Source organism: Corvus moneduloides, chromosome 15 (genome assembly GCF_009650955.1).
Source record: "Corvus moneduloides isolate bCorMon1 chromosome 15, bCorMon1.pri, whole genome shotgun sequence".
Lineage (NCBI taxonomy): Eukaryota > Metazoa > Chordata > Aves > Passeriformes > Corvidae > Corvus > Corvus moneduloides.
The window spans coordinates 11,231,788-11,253,790 of record NC_045490.1 but is presented as its reverse complement, the minus strand read 5'-3'; the positions used below and the strand labels follow the sequence as shown (position 1 = coordinate 11,253,790).

Sequence of the window (22,003 nt, the reverse complement as noted above, 5' to 3'; positions counted from 1 at the left end):
ACCGTTTCTTTTCTGTACCTCCTCACTAGCAGACCATGAGACATCAAAAATATTCCTTGACTTAGGGTACAGCAACTTAGAAAAAACCAAAACATTGGTATACTATCAACATTATTCTCATTCTGAATCCAAAACGCAGCATTGTACCAAATACTGAGAAGAAATCAACTCCATCTCAGCTGAAACCAAGAGAGGCGGTTTTAGGGACTGCAGCAAAGTTCCAGATGATCAGAGGTAGGAAAGGGGATCACACCCTTTGGCTTCTCAAGTTCATTTCTCTCTAGGGCCAACAGAGCTCCTTGCCCCCTTGTTCCAGTCTTCTTCCACATCCTGTTCCTCTTGCTTCCTATCCCCTATTCATCATCCAGTTAGAAAAAAGTCCAAGCCAGAGGACTGCCCCTTCCTCCTGCTTCTCTGGAGCTTTGTTATCCTGCTCCTGAGGACCAGGAGTCCTGCCAGGACCAAACATAGGGTCAGGCTGCACGTGCCATGCACACCCTTTACCTTGACCCAGCAGCCCCTGGCCAGCTGGGAGCCATCTCAGGTTCACTGTACAAGCCAACAGTGTTGGGAATCTAATTTATCTACACTTTCAGCCAACTCCAAAACTGATTAATAACTTGCCAGCATATTTTAGTGCTTACTGTATTTTCTCCATGAAGGGAAACAGCACAAATAGTTCTTGTGTCAGATCAAGTTCATAGTTAGGTAACAGAGGCAAACTTTGGAATACAGCCCTTTGTGCTCAATCTCAGCATTATCTGTAATTAAAATGAGTAACAGAGAGGATAGGTGAAGTAAGTCTGGACCTAATCAGAAACTGGTAGCCAGCAGGTGGTTTTGTGGCCAACAATTCAGGCTTTCCCTACAGTTCTACTTTGGTGATAATCCTACCTTTTATGAGTGCAAAAACGGTTCAAAAAACATGTGCTATGGCCACTTCAGATTTTGAGACAAGAAGGAATTAGTGTCCATATTGGCAGAACAGCCTGTAAAAATATTGCCAAAGTTCGCACCCATCTTTGAGAAGCCAGTACAACTTCTCTGGAGAGATGACACCAGATTATACTCCATTTGTGTTTCACCTCCTGCCCTGTAGCTGCCTTAGTATGACTCAGTTGTTCAGCAGCACAATGATTTCTCCATGGCAATGCTTTTCCACTTTGCTTTTAGATGATGCATGTGTCATACCCTGATTCTGTAGCCAGTCTGACCTCTGGAATATTCTCCGAAAGCTGATGATTAGGAGACAGTTATTGGCACTGTTTCTGGTAAGAGTTTTCTATTTCACACACACCATTTTCCCACCAATATGAAATCTATTCTCTAAATATTGTGTGTGTTTATGCTGCTGTGGGATGGTTTAGTGGGAATGATTTCTTCGCTTGTGATGGTTCTCCTTTCACCAGCACAGTTACCAGCTTTTCAAAGTCTATAAATCTATGAATATGAGTGTGAGCATGAAAGGCTGAGGAGCAGAAGGGACAACCTCAGTCACTCTTTCCTGCAATGTTTATTATCATGTCATCCCTTCTAGAAATCTGTCAATCTGTTTGGAACATTAGGTAGAAGAACAAATAGCGGTTACACACTTTTATCTTTCCAGTCTAAGCTACTATAAGAGCAGCCAGATGCTGATTTCTGTGGAGGAATGGAAGTATATCTTGTATTATTTCTACATGCTCTTCTAGGAGCCAGACATTTTCATCTGTGGATCTCTTGTGTTTCTTTGGTTGTGGCCTGACAACAGGATGTTCCATAAGTTTAGTGTTAAAGGCTTTATCAGGAGCTTTTTCAGTTAGGATCAAAAGATCCTTTCAAGATGGCTTTTTAAACTCGTAGTTATGCTTTTCTTGCAGAATTCTAGGACAAGAATATATAAACAGTATTTAAAAACTTATTTAAGCAGTATTTCCAACAAAAACAGATCTGCTCGTGAATTATGTGTTGAGAAACTGATAATTCAATGTGCACAACGTCTTCTCTGCTTCTGGGCCTCTCAAGCAGGTAGCTATGGAAAACCAGATGACTCTTCTCACATCATTGAATGATTTGTCCAATTCTGCTGGAAAATTGTAACCTTTTAATGAGTGAGTGTTACCCTCTCACAATCCCTTGCCAGTCATCTGAAAGCAGATTTCAGCCATTTATAAGCACTTTGGTTTTTTTCAGTAGATAGAGTTTTTCCACTTACGTTAAGGGACAAGGTTTTCACCTGATGCCAGGACAGCTAATTCCAGCCATTAATACTTGCCATGCTTTCACTGCTGGGCTGTCAATTAAACCCATGCCTTTTCCAGCCATGTGTTCTACGCTGTATTTCCCCAAACAGTGAGGGTGAGGGAGGAAGGGTAAAGAATCCAAACTGATTAAGTGTTGTTAGGGTCTGTGTTTGTCTAAGAAGGTGTATGTTGCAGATATTTTTTACTCAGCCTTGAACTGCAGTTCATGTTAGAAAATCCCACTGAACAAAGGATGTAAAAACTACACAGCTTTTCAGATCTCCATCTGATTATGTGATGCAAAAGTAAGAATAGGACCACACGAAGATCTGTATTACAGAAGGAATGCTCCTATTTCCTGTGATGAGTTTTTGATATCATGTAAGAAAATGACATCTCTTATCCACAAAGGTATTTTCCCCTTACTTGATGTCAGAAGGAAGGAAACCCCCAACCTGTCCCCAATGAGGCATCCCACAGTGCCTATGATAACTCCCACTATGGTCTTGTGCCTTTTCCTATATGAGAAAACTTTCCCTTTCATCTAATATTCAAGGTGTATGTGGGTATATATAGGCAGCGTATGGTGCATAAATCAAACACAGCTTTCCTTGAACCCAAAATGCTGTTGCTCTGTATCTTCTTGGTGAGTTGCTGCTTACCTGGCTCAATGGGAGGTGCAATAGAAGAATTTCAAGCAAACCTCAAGGCTCTAGTGGCTCTAGCAAACAAAGAGGTGGGTCGTTATCTCTTTTTCTTCATTTCCTACAGTTCTTTTGATGGAAATAGAAAATGAAGTCCGGGCTAGTTTCAGCTCTAGTTGGCATGTCCTGTGTTTTGCTTGTTAAAGTTGAGATGCTCGAGGCACTGCGTGTCAAGCTTTCCTCAGAAGCTGGTGCGGTAGTTGTTTCCCCAAAGGAAGTTCAGAAATAGAAAACCTGATGAAGATGATACGTAGTTAGAGATGTTTAACAATGTGGCAGTCACTTAGAGGAGAAATACTTTCTAACAGTATATTCTTTTTAAAAATTTTAGATCTTTCTTCCAGTACCCAAGGGGAAATTTCAGGTAAGGCTTTCAAACTTCGTTATTCTGCTGTTGTTAATTATTTGAAAAATGATGGTGCTTTGTAGCAGATCTTGAGGGAAAGAGACTACTAAAAAAGACTGAATCTCACTAAAAAGGAATACATATGCTAATGGTTCATGGGCATTTCTGTCAAATTCAGTGAACTTACTTGTATGGAAAGCTGTGAAAATAAATAACCAATTCTGTGGCCATGGTCTCTGGGAATTGGTTATACTCCTACTGAAGGCAGTCTCAGGAGTTCTTGCAGAGAGATAACTACTGAAGCTGTTCTCAACATTACTGCGTGAAGTGCAGACCCTGAACATCACCTGCTGTCATTTAGAACCAAAGGTGGTAAATGGGGTTAGTACTTGAAGCACTAAAATGTTCTCACTTTTTGGCAAACAAACAAGTTGAGTGTTATAAAGCACCATAAAGTTTGTGTCTGAAGGAAGCTATTTGTTGGCACAAGAAGTTATTGCCCACAACCCTGTTGATCAGTGGTTTCAGTTTGTGGTCTGCAGATTTCTCAAGTTCTGTGAACTGAAAAAGGTTCATGAAAAATAATTAAGAACAGCCAGCCTGTTGTTTTAGAGGAAAAAATGTTTAGAGCTTGCAGCTTTAAAGAAGGTTAAGATGTAGACAGAGGGGTACAGTGCTTCTGTCGTGTGTGGGAGATACAGCTGGGAGAGGGATTTGGCAGATCTAACATCCTCGGGCTAGTCAGTATGGTTTTGATAAAACTGCAACCCCAATGGATTTTAGTCTGCTTTTACAATTCTTTTCTTTATTTTCCTTTATAACAATTTAAAAAATGTGTTTCTTTTCTCTCCTGCTGTAGATTTTTAATCAAACCCCAGAAAAGATAGGAAGGTACCTCTTTCTGTGTTTGTACAGAAATAGAGTAGACAATAGGTAATTTCTGTTTCTGCTATGCATGCAAATACTTATTGAATTTACTGAAAGATAAAAGTCAACTAATTTGGCAGAATATAATTTTGCTGTTACTTGATTTTTTTTTAGTGCAGTCATGTTCCCTGTCAACTTGAAGGAACCATAGAAGGACTGAAACTTTCCTTTAAGAGTAATCCAGCAAGAGCCCATATTTCTCTGATGGAGAAAAACATGGATCACATAACATCAACTTTAAAGAAAACACATACAGTAAGTTTCTCATGAATTATTTTTAGTCATAGAATCATGGAATGGTTTGGGTTGGAAGGGACCTTAAAGCTCATCTAGTTCTAAGTCCCCTGGCTGAATTAGGGACACCCTAGGTAAAAATATGAAATTATGTTATTGTACCACTCACTTTTTTTCAAAACATGAAATTAATCATCTCAGCATCCTGGCCGAGTAAAGTCAACAGCAAAATTTTGATGCCATCTCTGCATAGCCTTAGTTTCACAGTGTTGAGCATTACGGCTGCTGCTCAGCAGTGGTTTTACAGGAAATACCTGAATTCACAGAGTCTGGATGGGAGTTAGAGTTTCCTAAAAGATGCATCACCTGTAGGCAAATTCTGGAACTTGTCATTATCCAGGACACTAATAAGAAAAGGCCCTAAGGCACACCTCAGTAAGCAAAGTCAACCAGGAAGAAGTATTCCTAATACTCAAATGTCTTCTCTCTGTTCATTCGTGCAGATCTGTCTTTCCTTCTGATTAAACATCCCCTTGAACAACCACCGACAGCTTCTCAGCAATATGTTCTTCTTATTTCCTCCATTATTTTGACTATTACCTGTTGCTATTATCATTATTGCAGCAACCTGAGAACACCAGATCCTGTCCAATGAGAGACCTGCCCCAACAGACAGCCCTGAAGCACTTCATGAGTTACTTCCAGAAGGTGCACGAGAACTGCTGGGAGTCCTGATGACAGGTGTTGGCACCCCAAATACTTGGAGACAACTAGACCCAACACTAGAGTTGGTCCTGATGGAAGACAGAGCACCAGGAAGAGACACCACAATGTTAACATGAATGTTTCATGTATGAATTATCAGATATTTATGCCTTATTGCAAGTATTAATGTATTTATTTAATTTATAGAGACCTTTTATATTTGTGCACAGTCCTAGTATTCAAAGTGATAATGAGTAAAAGAACTTAAAAGTATTAATTATATTGTGGAGGTTATGCACTATAATAACTAGAGTATAAGTCAAGGCTATATAAGTGAAATAAAAAAATATACAGATTAAGCATCAGATCCATTGATGTGCTCTTCTGCAGGCACTTACAAAATTGTCGAATACTTATCATCTGAAAGCAGGAATAAAAAGGAGAGAAGGCTGTCTTTTCAATATGTGCATAATTAAGTTTGAGAACAATTGTTTCCCTGTAATTCTACAACATAATTGCAGTACAGTATACCTGCATGATACACACTCTTTATTTAATTAATATATTCAGTGTGCGAGCAGATAATATTTATTTTAATATTACTCCAAATTTATTTTCAACCCATGGTATCTTCAAATTTTGTAGTAGAGTCAGGAATTAGTGTTGTTGGCTCAGTGACAAGCCAAAACAAAACCCTGAGCAGGTCTCTGGGTTATTGCCATAGAAATATAATGATAATTATCAAACAGAAACAGTGGTGGTAGCAAAGGTTGTCTAATTTAGGCTGGATTTATTTGTTTGGTTTTTCTTCTCAGATTGCCTAAAGCTGTATTTTTTATGAAGTGAAGAATGGGTTTACGAGTCACTTTTCCTAAATAAAAATATGACATTTTTCTAGAACTTGAAGTGTCAGAGGAAAACAACACTCTTGCTAGTGTATGGAAACATACCCTGAATTCCAAATGAAATGCAGTGGCTTCATTTAGCTGGCTTTTGGGGCATGAAGCAGTTTGAGGACCTGCCCAGATAGACATTGTGTAACTTTTAAGTGAAAAATACTTGGCATAGATGTATTTTTGGGAAGTCATAGCCCATCTCTACTGAAATAAACAATAGGATTAAGTAATTGAGTTATGTCCAAGGAACCATCCGGTTTGTGATGACTGTAGCAGATAGACAAGATTTTACAAGAAATGAAAGGGTGCACAGCAAAGAGATTCCCATCTTGGTGACAGAAAAGCGAGGATAAATCCAGACACTGGTATTAGCAGTGTGACAGTGGCTAATCCAGTCAGTCTTAAAACTAATAAATCTTATCCAGAGCAAGCAAAGAGAGCAGTAAAGAGGAAACCTGGAGAACGCTGTCTCACAAGGCCATGCCCACGCTGTTAGTCACTGCCGGAGGTTTAGCAAGAGTAAAACAATGACCTTTGAATGAGCAAACATGAGACGGCACCTCTCCAAACAGGACCCTTCTGACACAGCTCCCAAGGAATCAAAAATGCATCCAGAGAAACAAAATAAGCCAGGAAACCTGTCTCACACAGAGGAGATATTTAAGTACATAAACATCAGCTCTCACAAGTAACTGTAAATGATGCACAGCTGCTAAAATTGAGGCAAGGCTAGGAAGCATCACTTTTTTCTAGTATTTTATGTTTCACTCTAGCTTTCTGCATAAAACTGAAAAGTAGGAGCAAAGGCAGCATTTTATCACAAAGTTTGCAGAAACTCTATAATCTTAATCAAAACAAACCCCTTTCAACCAACCATTGCTGAGTGATTGTAATATTAACGCAGGTCATGCTAAGAACTCACCTTTCCTTCCAAAACATGCTAAAACCTGCTATAAGTGTAAACTATAATGTGCTGTACCTGCTCTGGGGACAATACTGCTCACCCACACCAAGCTAAACCTCACAAGACAAGCACAGACAAATGCTACTAAGTGCTGAAATGACCAGACTGGAGTTTAATTAACTCATTAAGCAGAAGACATCTCTAATTACAATTATGCAACTTTGCATAAGCTCAGCTCATACCTAAAGTGCATGTTTTCACTATTCCATCTCATTACCTTATAGTGGGTCCATCTGCACAGCAAAATCTCTTTTCTTTCTATTTTGTTCTTCTGGAAGTGTTTTACTTCCTGCATTAGCAGAGGTTAACAGAGTTTGGAGCACATGTAGTTCTTGTTTTATGCTCTGTGCTCTTCAGGAATAGCAGTGCTAGGATTATAAGAGAATTTAGAATCCTCGGGAACATTCTAAAATAGCCTGAGTGGCAGAAATGGATTTTTAGTGTGCTGCCAACATGGTGCATTATCCATTTACCACACTGTCAACCTATTGACAAGTCATTTCAAAAGAGAAATGAAAGGTGCTCTTTCAAACCAGTTATCCAGGCACATGAAAAAGGTTTTTAGGAGCCCTGGCAGGGAAAGGCTGCACACAAAAAAGCAGAGGAAGTTGCAAGACTGGCTGTACAACTTTAAAATTCACATGCAATATACACAATGCTGTTTACCCTGTGAGTGAAGAGGAAAAGCCTTTTAAGACTTTCATTTTCAGGATGTATAGACAAAAAACCCACCCAAACTGAGGCAGAGCCTGCTCTCAGGAAGGTCTTGCTGAGTGCAGGGGACACTTGGCACTAAGGCAGGCTCCTGCTGCAGGGTGTGATGCTGTGGGAACTGAAACCCAGTGCATCGCTGCCACCATAAAAATCAGAAAACAAAGAAACTAAACATTAGGGACAAATATACTGAGTGGTTTAGGCTGAAAAAATCATAATCACAGGTTTCTGAGCGCCTACAAGTTTCATTTCCTGGTGAGGGAAGCAAAAGGATTTTAGAAAACAGAAGAGATGCTAAAGCTGCCGAAGGAAGTCCTGAGATCCGAAGCGATAAGCATCCCACTACTGTTCCTTTGCCTTGGCACTTCAGGGAGGTACATGACAGTGGATTAGGGTCTTTTTAAAACATTTCACTATTCTGGCTACCATTCCACTGGCATTTCCCATGGTGCTTAAAAGCTTTCTAGTACAGCCTGGGCCAGCCAGCAATTGTGCCTTTGCTCCAGCCCAGGGCAGAGAGTGAGCAGCAGATGACATCCACATTTTGTCTGAGTCTTGAGCAACAGTTCCCTCCTTTGTCTTTTGTCTTCTGCCTTTATTTTTCTCTATAGGAAGCATCCCATTTTGTGCAACAGCTCAGTCAAGCTGGTCTTAGAGTGGGATCTGACAGAGTCCCACAGATGGCAGTGTCCAGTGGTAAAAGGGACCTGTGAAAAAATGGCCAGATATTGCACATACTGTTTCCAGAAAGCAGTCACTCCCACGGACTGCCACAGAACTGTAAATAAAATTCCTCCCAACAGCCTGTTTCCCAGGAAAAGGTTTTATTTCATGTAATTTAGATCAAAACCAGTCTTCACTAAATTTCACAATTTCCCTGGCTTGGAACTGGCCTTTGAAGAATCACCAGGGCAGTTTTGGGGCAGAAATGCTCCAGGAGCAGCACTATGGAGCAGCACTACTTTGGGATGCAAGAACAAAGTACAGGCATTTATCTTTGCTGTCCATTGTAGGAAGCAGGAATTCTGCTCATTGGTAAGAGCATCCAGACATACACATGTACCTTGCTGTACCAGCCACCCTCACAAAGGGCACCTTACTGCTGCAAGGCAGCAAAAGCTAAAGAATAATTTGTTAAATGTAGTGAATATGACTCCCTCCTAGTGACCTGCTTTTTGCACTCACCTCACTCCTCTCTCTCTCTGTCTGTTACAAGTGAGAGTATCACTAAAGTTTAAAACAGTTTCTACAACTCCAGGAGACTGGATGAGTTTGAGGATCAGAAAATTTGTTTGGGATAAGAGAAAACTCCATTTCAAATGGATTGCTTTAAGCTAAGTTCCCAGCACAAAATATTGAAACATAACCATGTGGGAAAGGAGAGCATCTCTCCTGGAGTTGTTCCCTGGTTTCCAGAAATTTCCATTTTCTTGAGTCTGGCAGGCTAGGGTGGCACAAGATACTGCACCATAGCAGTGCTGCATTTTCTACTCACACCAGTAAAGAAACCTTATCTGACCATTGTAACTTCACGTGTATCTACATGAAAGAGCAAAACCAGCTCCTACGAAGAGTTGCAACTCAGTTTTTACAAAGCATTCACTGAGTCCATCAACTTAGTGCAGGCATAAACCTGCAGGAACCATCACAATTTCTTGACACAAAGAAGCCCTTGCCAGGGATGATCCCAGCTGGCATCAGCAGCACCTTGCACTTGCCTTTAGGAAAACTTTGTTTTCACACTCAGCATCATCTGATTGTTTTCTTAAATAATATTCCTAAAGTGGCTCAAATATGAACACTTATCACACCCTGACTCCCACTGAAATGCCTTTTTCATTAGTATCAAAAGTCATGAATTGACTGATTAGATTATTTATTCACTTCCACCCTCCTGATCATTCCAAATTGAAATAGAGACACTTTGGATAAATCCAGCAGTGTGGATTTCCACTTGCTGTCTGATACTCCAGTCTCCAGAGTTTCTTCTGAAATATTTTCTTTGCTTATTCTTATTCCTATTCCTACCTATTCTATTAGTGTTTGTGTGCCCTCACTCTGCTCATGCTCCCAGATCAGACAAATTCCAGAACTATAGGTACCAGAGATGTACACTATTGAGGTCAGGACCCATTGCTTACATTGCCCTATTTTTTTCTTACATCCTCCTTCAGCTTCTTAACCCTGCATTCATGTTAAAAACAAAACCCCAAACCATCTGTACAAAAATGAACCTGTCAGAAGATGGGACTATGATTTGTGTAGGGGCACTGAGCCAGCTTAGAGAGAAAAACAGGCACTTGAGCAGTTCTGTTACCTCAAGCAAAATAGGGGAAAAAGTGAAGGAAAAGAGGAAAAGGAAAAATCCCTGTCTTGAAAAGTACAGTGATTTTGGAATATGTCACAAGAAGGGAGAGTGGTAAAACAGCAAGCAGTGAAGGACCAATCTTGTTCCTTTGGAGCTGGGAAAAGCTGAAAGACCAGTTCATGCTACTGCTATATTTAACAAAAATACCCACGAATTCTTCGGAACAGGGAATTATCTCCTACAGACTAAGTTTATCAAGGGAAAAAGAACAGTCATACAGGTCGTACAAAGTTCTGGGACAGTGCTGGGATTCTGCAGAAGTGTCTGCAAATACCAAATGCAAGAGAGGGAGGAAAAGAAAAAGCCTGAGACAAAATCTGTTGGTGGTTATGCCGGCCAGGAATGGAATTGGAGACAGATGTGCTCTCTGCGCTAAGCAGCCCTGGTGCAGGGAGGTCTGAGGTGGGGGGACACAGCAGTGTCCAGCAGCCCCATGGGCAATCCTTTGCAGTGGGGATGGGAAACACCATGCTACAGTAGATGGGCCAACTGTCGGCCAAGGAAAAGGTGAAAAAAGTGGGGTTTTCCAACAAACCTTGAGTTAAAACTGAGTTGCCTGCAGAGATCTCTAACGGTGGGGTCGAACCTCAGCCTGGCTGGCAGGTGCAGCCCAGGTACCAGCCAAAGGGGAGAGGAGGCTTTGCCTGAAAACCCAGTGTGAGTTTGAAGGAGACCAAAGGAAGGGAGCTGTGGAACACCAAAAACACAATGAGCCAAGAGTGGGGCTTAATCTTTTCAGTTTTATGGCTTACAAATTCAGCCCAAGGGCAACTGGTTGTGCCAGGCAGATTCTTTGCCTTTGCATCTCCCAGAGATGCACTTATGCAGAGTCCACAGAATCACAGAGTTCTTTGAAATTGAAGGAGTCTTAAAGACCATCTAGTTCCAAACCCCATGCCATGAGCAGGGGCACCTTCCACTAGACCAGCTTGCTCAGACCCCCACCCAACCTTGGTCTTGCACGTACAGGAATGAGGCTTTTCCAGATAACCTGTGCCAGTGTTTTACCTCCTTATTGTAAAAAGTTTCTTCCTTATTACTTGCCACATTCCTACAAGAATATGATCCTCAGAGCTGTGTGATGAGAAAGTTCTACAGATAAGTGTGAAGTGTGGAAAAAACCCTCCTCTTGTTAGAGATGACAAACGGATACAGCAAAGCAGGCAGCAGCAAGCTTTCAGGTTAGCTTGAGCTAAGCCACATAACCACTACTGACTTTTGACTTCCCCAATTCAAACTATTGAGATCTTGAGGTGCTTACTCTGAAATGCTGTGACATCAGACCCCATGAGTGAAGCCAGTGGATCTGCTCCTGCCTGGCAGACATGGGGCTGCACTGCAGCCACCACCGATGCGGCCTTCAGTTCTGTAAAATAACATCATACTTTTTAAACAGAAGTAAAAAAGGAATTTTTCCAGCTTCCGGGAAAGAGGAAAACACAAGTCACTGGCTGATTTGGCCAGGTAAGACACCACAATGCCTTCAATGAATGAAGACCTTAGACTGGATGCTTGCAAACCCTTGTCAGCTCCTGTCCAGAGAATGGGCCAGTAAGGGGACCACTATCCTGACACAAAATCAACTCTGGGGCACCAATTGTGCCCATGGGGTCTGGGCTGATGCACTCAAGACACCCTGCTTCCCTTCTTCCCACCCAAAAAGGGCCACTTTGCTGTGCCTATCCCCAGTGCCACCCTGATGCTCCAGGGCAGTGGCTTCTCCTGCTGTAAATTAATTAACTCTTACAGAATGCCTGTATTTTGTCAAAATTTTGCCATAAATATTGCACAAGTGCTGTAATTTTTCCTTTCTAGGAAATGGGCCACATATTTTCCATGGGGTTCTGTTGGTGTTTTTTTCTTATACCAGTCTTTTTCCTATTGTCTAGCAGATGATCACACTCTGTGAACAAAGAAGCTTTGATTTCTAGAGCAGTGCTGTGCAGATGGCATCTGCTTGGTCATGCTTTAGGTCATTCTATGCTTTACTAATTTTCAAGTTGAAAAGCCACTCCTTTTATATTTACTACCTACTTTCCATGGAAAAGCTGATTGGGTAAGGAGGCTGGCCCAAGGTTAAACACCAAATTTACTGGAACCTTTCTCTTCCAGAAAATCTCAAAGAATGGCTTTTTTTTTTTTTTAACCAGTTTTAAAATTCAACCTAAACAGTTATTTCCTTGTAGAGACCATAAAATGGTAGAGGACTGGTCCAGAACCACTTACAGGTTCTCTGAGCACATCAGGAGGATGAAGACCCATCTCTACCTTCTCTTGCTGGCTGCAGGCATCTCTGCTGCTCCCCAGATGAGCAGCGTGGCTGAATTACTGACACTACTCCAGCAAATGTGTGAGGTGATGACAAAGGACATTCAGGTAAATTCAATTTCCATTTTTCTAATGTAAAATTTAATATACTGAATCTTCTTGTTCTTGAATATTTAAATTTTTTTGAAAGTAAAACAATCTATGTTTTTATCTATTATATTTTTATCAGCGTTAGTGAAGAAGATATTTGAAAGGCTGAATTAATGTGTTATTTTTCAGAATCTGAGGATTGAAACTCCCAACAATATAGATGTAAGTAAAAGATTTTTAAATAAAAGTAACTTTTTTGGTTAATTTCTTCACTAGAAATGGAGGTAGTTCTTAAATTGTTGTCTTCTACAATATTCTATTCTTAAATTGTTGTCTTCTAAAATATTCTATTTGTATTTAAGAGCAAACAATTACTTTAAGTGTAGCTATATATAAGATATAAAATTAATTATAAAATATAAAGTGTCATTAGATATAAAACATTATTAAAACCAATCAAATGATGGGTCAAAAAAGATACTGTAATATAAAAGGACAGCAACTATACTTGTTCTATGTTTTTGTAAATCTCCTGCAGAACACACACACAGAATGATTTTCTGAATCAGTTTTTTGAATGAGATAACAGCTAAAAAGGAAAGAACACATTCATTCACACTTCCTGCTTGTATGTCTGAAAAATCCTTCTGTTTAGTCTACTTCATTAAGTCCACTTCTAGAAACGGCTTTTTATACCCTTACCATAAATTAGGGAATTAAATAGTTGTATTACCTCATCTTCTCTTAAGGATGGTGTTAATGCCCACTGAACAGGACACTGTGACCGGGTGTCCATGAGCAGGGTCTGTCTTAAAGATCAAACTCCCCTTTATGGATTTCCCACCTTCTTTTGCATCTCCAATAAATTTCTCCTTTCCCCTCTCAGATTTTCTTTCTCAGATAACTTTAAATGACTACCTTATCATGCAGACACTGTTAATGAGGCTTTTTCCTTTGCTGTGCATCTACTAGAATCTTGGTTTCCACAGTCCACAGTCCACAGTCCACAGTCCACAGTCCACAGTCCAGCACAGAACTCTTCTGCTAATAGTGTGTCCAGTTGGCTATTTGTGGGAATGTAATCTAAGTCATTGATTTATTGAAGGAGCAGAATAATTCCCATTTTTGCCCTAAACTAGTTACGGGAGGGTAGGGGTTTCCATCCCATTCCATCCCAATCCAGCCCATTCCTTGCAAATTAGATGTAAAGTTCCCAGATCTCTGGATCCTGTCTGGAGGAGCTCTCTTCCTAGGCTGGGGCTTGGGCTGACTTTAGCTCTGAGGTTCTGATCCAGAATCAGCAGTTCCCAATGGTAGCAGCTCACTTACCCCTTCCCTGATGGGGTTCCTGGTGGTGCTGCCACAACCCACTGTGTCAGTGCCCAGCTCTCCTTCGGGGGGAAGAGCTGCTTCCCTCTCACCTGTTCTTTGGGTCCAGAGGTGACAGAGACTTCCTCGGTGTCTCTGTGCTTGCTGTTTGTCAGTGGCAGAAGCATGCAGCTTCCAAGGCAAGGGTGCGGGGAAAATGGTCTCATTCATCGTGCAGCATCCAGGAACAATTAACAGGAGACACACGTTCATCAAGAACATCATGGGTGCAATTCTGACCTTCAGCAGCTGCCTGCATTTCCTCCAATCTTCAATGATTAGGTTTTTCTTCATTTTTCATCACTTTCTTCTCCCATAACACTTAAATCTGTTCCTGATGCTGATGGTCTTGTCCTCTCCTTCCCTTCTTTGTGAGTTTAGCTGATCTCTTTCAAAACAATCCCACCCTGGATAGTGTTACCATCATCACTCTTTGCTTGGCTTCCATCCCACATCCCTTCTCCCCCTTCTGGTGGCCTTGTCCAGACCACAAGGTCTCGGAGAGCAAAGCCAGTGACTGCTTTGTGGCAGAGGACCAGCATGGCCACCCTTAGGACGGGACAAGGGCTGGGAAATGAGAGGGTGACCGCTGTCCCCATCTCTCCTGGAACACAGGTGTCAGATGTCACATGGGTTAATGTTTGGACTAGCTTCAAGTTCATCTGTTTTCTTTCTCTTTTGTTGGAGAGACAGGAGCAGATGTGAGAAATCAAACTGGTCTTCACATGGCTGCAGAAGAGGCAGGGCTGAGTCTCTAGACAATGACATATTTCATCTGGACATTACAAGGCACGCCAGCAGATACTGTCCTTTGCCAGGTTTCTGTCTGCAGAGTAAATATATATGTACAGCAGATAAGCACACTCGCCTAAGTTTTTTGCAAACTCAAGCCCAAAAGTCAATAAGAATGAATTTGCCACCCAGGCAGCTAGGCAAAACTCACAATGTTTTTTAATAAGCTCATTATAGCTTGTGGTTATGAATTCTTGTATCTCAATTTTTCTATTTCTTCCATCTTAGGATGTGAATTGTATCAGTACAATCTTTGAAGGAACAGAACAGCTGAAAAATAATCCAGCTATAAAAAAATTCAGTGGCTTTTTCCAAAAATTTGAAAGACTGAGGCAATGGCTCATGCCAAGCCTGGAAAAAGAGGTAGGAATTTATTCGCTGTCTACCAGAGATCATGCAGCAGAGATGTAACAAAATAAGATCTATAATTTACAAATGAGTCTTTACATCTACAAAAGAGAGTAATTTCTGTTTTTAGTACATGGAAGAATAAATCCTGGTGTTATTTCATGTTTATATCCTTCCCTTGGTCTAATAATCAGCTTGATCCACCTCTAAAATAAGGATTCACATGTATGATTAGCAAATTAAAGAAAATTTGGATCATTTATAAAATTATTTTGAGATTAAAAAGCTCTAAATAATGATGAAATATTAAGCAATTTCATTTTCTTGACTTATTTTTCAGGGGAAATGTGATGCAGAAAGAAGAAGCACAACAATATTTATAAAAAAGCTGATGACATTCATCCAGAAAGTATTAAAAAACACAAGAGTGGAGAGTTAGAAGTTTCTAAAATTGCTGTAAATTTATATCAGCGGTAAAAGCTTTCCTTGTTTAAGAAGTGTTCCTCCTTTGTGTTAAAATCTGGCAGGACACACCTTCAGTTTCAGTGGTACTGTGCTGGTTTGTGTTTGTCATCTCAAAGTATTTGGTGGCAAAATGGTGTCTGTATTTTGAGACAAAAATTTAAATGCTTGATAAACCAAATCATGCAGGGGATTACAGAAGGACCTGACTAGGCACCAAATTTCTGTGTTTCTCATGAAGAGTTAATTTCTGAGTTACAGGGAAACAGAATAGGGGTGGGTGTGAGCAGAAGCAGCTGGCTCACAGCACACATCTCATCCGACCATTGACCATCACCTGGCTCCAGGTCTTGCTGTGCCATCAACACCGAGTGACAGATGATACAGGATGTGAATATATCCCCTTTGCCTTTCTTTGAAACCAGACTGGGCCAGTGCAGGGGGGGACAGCAATATGGGTTGGGGATCTTTTAACTTTGAAGGTTTAAGGTCAGATTTCTACTGGAAAGTTTTACTGCTCTCACACAACCACCTTATTCCACAAGCATTGAGAAACACATCCTGGGATTTTACTCTACCTGCAGCTTTGGTAGATCAGTGTAAATTTGACAATTAAAGATTTGTAAGGATCGGAACATATAGCACTTAGAGAATTAATGGGCTTTTTATAATGTTAATGGGTAGGGATGTTTAGATCAGTACAAATTTATTTCTATTGTGTCAATTAAATTGTGTTATATTTTATAGACATAAGTGTTTTGGAGAAAATATTTATTCTGTATTTTAACTACTTTTAATAAAGTAATTGTTTGTCTCTGCCTTTGTCCCTCCCCCCTCCTTCCCCCCCCCCCCAATTTCTTCCAAGCTATTCCCACACTTCAGGAAATCTAGTTACCAGTCAGGGGAATTAGATCCTTGAGATGAGTGAGCAAATGTATTGCTGGAAGCTATTTCTAATGATGCATGAATTAAAAACCAGAGAGTCCATTAAGGTACCCACCTCTGTAACAGAGCTGAGCTCACACATTCTCTCTAGCTCCCTGGATGATGTTTGCATTTTTTTTTTCTATAAATATCCCATCATAAGTTTATTTCTTAAAAAAAAAATATATATATAGGAGAAAGAAATGAGAACAAAATTGAGAAGAGATTTTTAGTCAGAGAGAGAGGTGGGTTCCTCCAGTGTCTTTCTGATCATAGGAGAAGCTTCTTCCAAAACCTACCAATTCTGCCATGGTGAAAAAAGAAGCTGAGCAGTAGAGCAAGGCACTTGTCACAGTCTTGCCAAGAGTTTGGTTTAATGCGCTTCAAACTCTTGAGTCAGACATGTCCTGATACAACGTCAGCGTCCCTGCTCCTTTTTCGGGGGCATCCTCGGGAACACTGGGGGAAGGACAGGTGAGAATCCTGTGATGGCAGAACAAATATGCAGAAACAAAACATTTTCTTGCCACATCAATGCTGATTTTCCCAGTGTTTTCTAGTGTTATCCAACTTTTATGAAGGAAAAGTACAGTCTTTCACAGTATTGCTCCATAAGATGGGCCAAGCAGGAACAATTGCTGGTGAAACAAGGGTTAATCAGCAAAATTATTACTTATAAGTTGTTTGTGCAGACGTTGATTTGTCAGACGCTTTACTCTGCTGCAGCTCAATCCCCAAAGCAGAGAAGCCTTCGCACAGGAGTAGGAGGAGGCGGTGGGCGGCTGACGGCAGGTGGCAACAGGAGATCAGAAATGCTCGATGCATCTCCCGGGAGAGCTTTTGGGCAGGGGAAATCCTGGACAGGGCTTTCCTTCCTTCTGGTACGCAGAGCTCCTTCGTTCGATTTAAGTCCCCTATTTCGCAGTGATTACGATTCCTGAGCTGAGCCCAAGTCCCGTTCGTGCTCAGCACATCCCTACAGCAATCCCTGTCCTCCCAGTGCCACCCAGAGGAAGGCAATCCCTGTGGGACACAATCCGCCGGGCTCACCCTTTGCCTCGGGTTTCACTGGAGCAGGAAGGAGGTGACAGTCCAAAAGTCCTTGCCTAAAGAACAAGGCGACATCTGCAGAGCGGTATAACCCCAGGTGCAGGCACATACAGGTTAAATCCAGGCAGGCGAGTACTCACGGGGGAGTTCCCTGGACAGGTTTCCCTGGATTCAGTGAGTGCAGTTTCAGAGGGGCCAAACGGTGGAGAAAAAAGGAATGGGTTTATTTGGCTCCAGCTATAGCGAGCCGTGGAAAACACCCAGGAATGGTGAGGAGAAACAAGTGTGCAAAGCCTGAACAGGGCATGATGAAACTACCCACGAGAAGAAAATGAACCACGCTGCTGGCACGAGTCAGCAGGATGAACTCAGGGTCAGCAAAAAAAGGGAACTTTTGAACTCTAAAGATGCTGGGAGCTCTGTCTAGGTCTCTGTACCCCCAAATCACTGCAGACACCTGCCCTCCGACCCACCTGGATCCTGCTTCAAGGGGGAACTGCTCCAGCTGCACTTCAATATTAACTATGACTTTATATAGAAAGTTCAAAAGAATTATCTTTTCTATCATGCCCAGGGAAAAAAAAAAATCATATAGATAGTACAAATATGTGCTGAATTATGTGTAATTATTTATTGTATTTTAAGTGTAATATATATTATATATAGTATATGCTAACATTCCGGGGGATTCTAGACTATATATATTTTAAATATAATATAAAATTAATATCATATATATTAAATAATTGATATATAATATTTTATGTCATTTTTCTATTTTATATATGAATCATTTTTTCTAGCATGCCCAGGGAAAACAGCATACCCTTAATGTGAAACAACACTCTAACTTCAATTAACCTTTAATACTTCCTTTTCACACTTTAATTGACCCGGCGAGCAGCATTACTCATCCCAGAAAGCAATTCTGGTTTCCTTCTCTGGGCTCGGCCAGGGGTCACCGGATCGAGCGGGTGCCGGAGCCCCCTCGGGGCGTCAGGGCAGCAGCTCCCCGCTGCCCCGGGGGAGTTTTCCCGGCCCGGCCGGGGATTCCCTGCGGGCCGGCCGGCATTCCCGGCCAGCCCTGCCTGTGACCCACGCCCCGGCCCCGGCCCCGGCCCCGGCCCACCAGCGCCCTCCCGCGGCCGCGCCCCGCAGCGCCGATTCCCGGAAGCCGCTCCCGCCGCCGCTGCTCCCGCAGGAAACCGAAACTGGGCACGACGGGACGAGGGGGAGGGGAATGGGATGGCAGGGGAGGAGGAGAACGAGAATGAGTAGGGGCTGGGTAGCGGAGGATCGGGCAAAATCAGAAACACATAAATAAATAAATAAATAAATGCACACAAACAACGGCCACACGAAAATTAAGGGGAAAAAGAGGGGGGAGGGGGGAAGGATTAAAGAAAAAGGGGGGCAAAAAAGGAAAAGACGGGCAACAAGGGAGGAGGGACGAAAGAAACAGAGGCAACGAAAAGGGCAAAAAAAGGAGGAGCATAAAAAGGAGAAACACAAAAAAAGGGGAGGACATAAAATAAGGAGGGACACAAAAAAAAGGGGATACAAATGAAAGGGGGTGCACACAAAAAAAGAAGGCTGACACAAAAAAAAAAAGGGGGGGACAAAAAAGAGCAAAGGGAGTGTACAACAAGACCCCTCTGGTCTGAGATTTCAGCCACAGCTGGCGAGTCAGTGGCTGGAACTCCCCATTGGGACAGCAGAGGATTAAAAAAAAATAATAAAAAAATTAAATCTGTGTTTATTTTAAAAAAAGTCACTCCCACCAAACAGGAGAAGGCAATGAGTTTGAACAAGAAATCGTGTGGGACAGATGGTCCCTTCCCCAGGGCCCCCCTTGCTGGGTGCTGCTCAAGGGGTCCCCCCCATTCCTTGGTCAAGAGAAAGTTGCAATAGGTCCTTCCCTCATTACAGATCCACCACTGTCCCTCAGCAGAGGGTCAAGTAAAGCCACAGTGGGTTGCCTCCCCAGCATCCAGCTGGATGTGTCACTTGGCTTTTCCTTTTTTCTTGAGGGGAACACAACCAGTGCTTACAGCACCCCCTCTGAGAGCATCAAAAAATGAACAGCCAGAAGCGACAGCTGTTACTGCTCCAACCCCAGCAGGACAAGAACACCACACCTGTCTCAGGCAGGTGTTTTTCAAGCACCAAATCTGAGTCTTGCTTATGTAAACTGTGGTATTATCCAATATAGCTACTGTTCTCCCTCATGGTCTGTGTCTGGGCAGAGATGTTTGCAGTTGCCATCAAGGTTAAAACCCGATCAATAATAATTAAAATATAGGGAATACAACTCAGATGTTTTAGCACATGATTTTCACTCTTTGCTATGGTCCTACAAGATCCTTGATGCCACCATGGTCGCCGTCAGCACTGGGACCAGCAGCCCAGCCTAGACCAGGGTCTCATCCTGCTGTTCACCTGCAGTCTATCCCAGATGGGACAAGCTGCCTTCCCACTGCATCCTGCCTCCAATTCCCATCCCTCAGCTCCTCATGGCACTAACGTGACCGGCCCAGGCACTTCTAAGCATCCATAAGAACTTCCTTTTAGGCATCCACTTTGCACAAGTACAGGACAGAGTATTTCAAACAAAGCAGGCATTATGGATGTTCTTGCCAAGATGAAGCAGAAGTGAAACACTCACAGGTCACCGCACTGCAGGCTCCACTTTCAGCTGATTTTTCCTGGAGGGCCACAGTCCATCCCCAGGGTCTCCCTGCCTCCAGCTCACAGGCACACTGGCCCATTCTAGCTGCTGGAGGGCAGAAGCAGGGTGCAGGCAGGGGCTGGGCAGGAGGTGGGGGGTGGGCCTCCATGAGCCTCCAGCTGGCCCCTGCCTACCCCTGAGAAGGGCTGGAGGCACAGCACCACACTGCCATAGGCACTGGCCTGTCCTTCCCTTCCGATAGCTGGGAAGTTTGGCACCTTTTCTAATCAGTCCAGGATGGAGCAAACTTTGCAAGCTAGGACCCAGATGAGGCACAGCCAGCCTTGCCCACCATGTGCTGCTTGTCCCTTTGGCTTGATTCCTGCTCTGCAGATGGCTAGTTGGGCAGGAGGTCCATTCCCACTCTCAGATGGATACTCTAAGGGCAAATACAAGAACTTGAAGACACAACTCACCTTTTTTCTACTGATCTCAGCCCCAGCTTCACTGGCAGGACTCCAGCAGTCTAAAATGCATGGATTCCCATTTGACTTGGAGGGTTACTGGCCAGGATGCCAGGACTTCAGGACACCCCAGGTCACTACAGCCCTGTGACCGTCCCACACCTGCCCCACTGTGCCCTGGGTGAAGACCCATGTGCACCAAGAGAGGCCTGAGTCTCTTTGGCCTTTTTCAGGGAGCTCAGGCTGCTGCAGGTCTGCACCCTTGTTAGCAAACCTGTCAGAGCTGCCAGGTGCCTGCAGCTCACAGGACTTCCCTCAGCAATTTGTTCATGACATGTCTGTGTCCTCCTGCAAGGCGAGAGGAAAGTAAGGAGCAGGGAAAGTCCAAGTAAAGTTTTTGGAATTTCCTTTATTCCCACCAAAATAAGCACAGGATCTCTTTTTGGTTTAATTAAAAAATTCACTGTGCCATAACTGGGAAGAACTGGAATGATTTTGAGTCTTGAGATAGGTCTTTCCAATTCCAGGAAACTGTAAACGCCCCATCCCAGGATATATTTATTGTACCCTGCAGATCAGAGCACTTGCTGGGATTACATCATGCCAGCTGGGCAGAGTTTCAACATTTCTGACATTCATTCTCCTGCATGCGCTTCAACCAAAGTTCCTTTCTGTAAAATAGGCATTTATAAGAAATGGAAACAGCTTGCAGCAAGCCCTGCACCCTCACAGCTTCTGACCCAGAAGCAGCTAGTTTTGGTTGTCTGCCTTGGCAGCTTTTAAGGCTGATACTCCATACCTGCTCCTAAAAAAAAAAAAATCACTCTGCATTAACCCCTCGCAGCCTGGAAAGCTCTTGGGAGGAAGAGGCATTGCCTGTTGACAGATGACCTCTGTCAACAAACTGTGACAGCAGTTGGGTGCTCCTTAGTGGGGAACCATGACAATGCTGAGGTTACAGGGATGGCTCTGCATCCATTTTTTATGTCCTGCTCCAAAAAGGAAGTTTTGTTTCTGAGTTGATGGGGAAAGGAGACAGAGGCAGGTGGGGGGGGGGGGGGAGGTGTGGGGTGTGTGGAATTAGAAAGGGCTTGAATTAGAGCAGGTTTCTCTTAAAGCAGATAGAAAGGAGGAACAAACAAGCCTTCACAGAGTGGGGTCTGGAAGGGTTGTTGAGGGCTGGCGGGCATGGGAAGGTCCTGATGTAGAGATGGAAGGAAGCAGCCAGGGCCACGAGGAAACAGATAAGAGTCTCCCTCTCACCATGCTCCAACTCCTCCCCTCCAGAAACCCCTGCCCCATCCTGTGGTTGTTCACTCCCCCCACACAAATACTGCCTGGGCATGCAGACCTGGGGCTCTGCTGCCTCCTTGGGTTCACTACCAAGTCACCAGAGGCAGCTTTCTGTGGCAGCCCCCAATCCCATCACCCCTGTCTCCATCTCCCCATCTCCCCATTGTCAGAGCATAGATTCCCCACTGCGGACCTT

General features: G+C 42.8%; 2 long non-coding RNA genes across 3 annotated transcripts; one reads left to right on the top strand and one right to left on the bottom strand.

Annotated features, from left to right (window-relative positions):
* Window positions 1-1,777: 1,777 nt before the first annotated feature.
* LOC116451711 lies at window positions 1,778-14,549 on the bottom strand. Its single transcript, XR_004243306.1, has 3 exons — window positions 13,357-14,549; window positions 2,885-3,160; window positions 1,778-1,863 (listed from the first exon to the last, which is right to left on the bottom strand). It is a non-coding gene; the product is annotated as an uncharacterized LOC116451711 (long non-coding RNA).
* On the top strand, window positions 1,855-5,335 carry LOC116451710. Of its 2 annotated transcripts, XR_004243305.1 has the most exons (4): window positions 1,855-2,958; window positions 3,258-3,290; window positions 4,314-4,454; window positions 5,058-5,335. It is a non-coding gene; the product is annotated as an uncharacterized LOC116451710 (long non-coding RNA). The 2 variants fall into 2 exon arrangements; XR_004243304.1 differs by lacking the exon at window positions 1,855-2,958 and having other exon boundaries at window positions 3,205-3,290.
* Window positions 14,550-22,003: the final 7,454 nt, after the last annotated feature.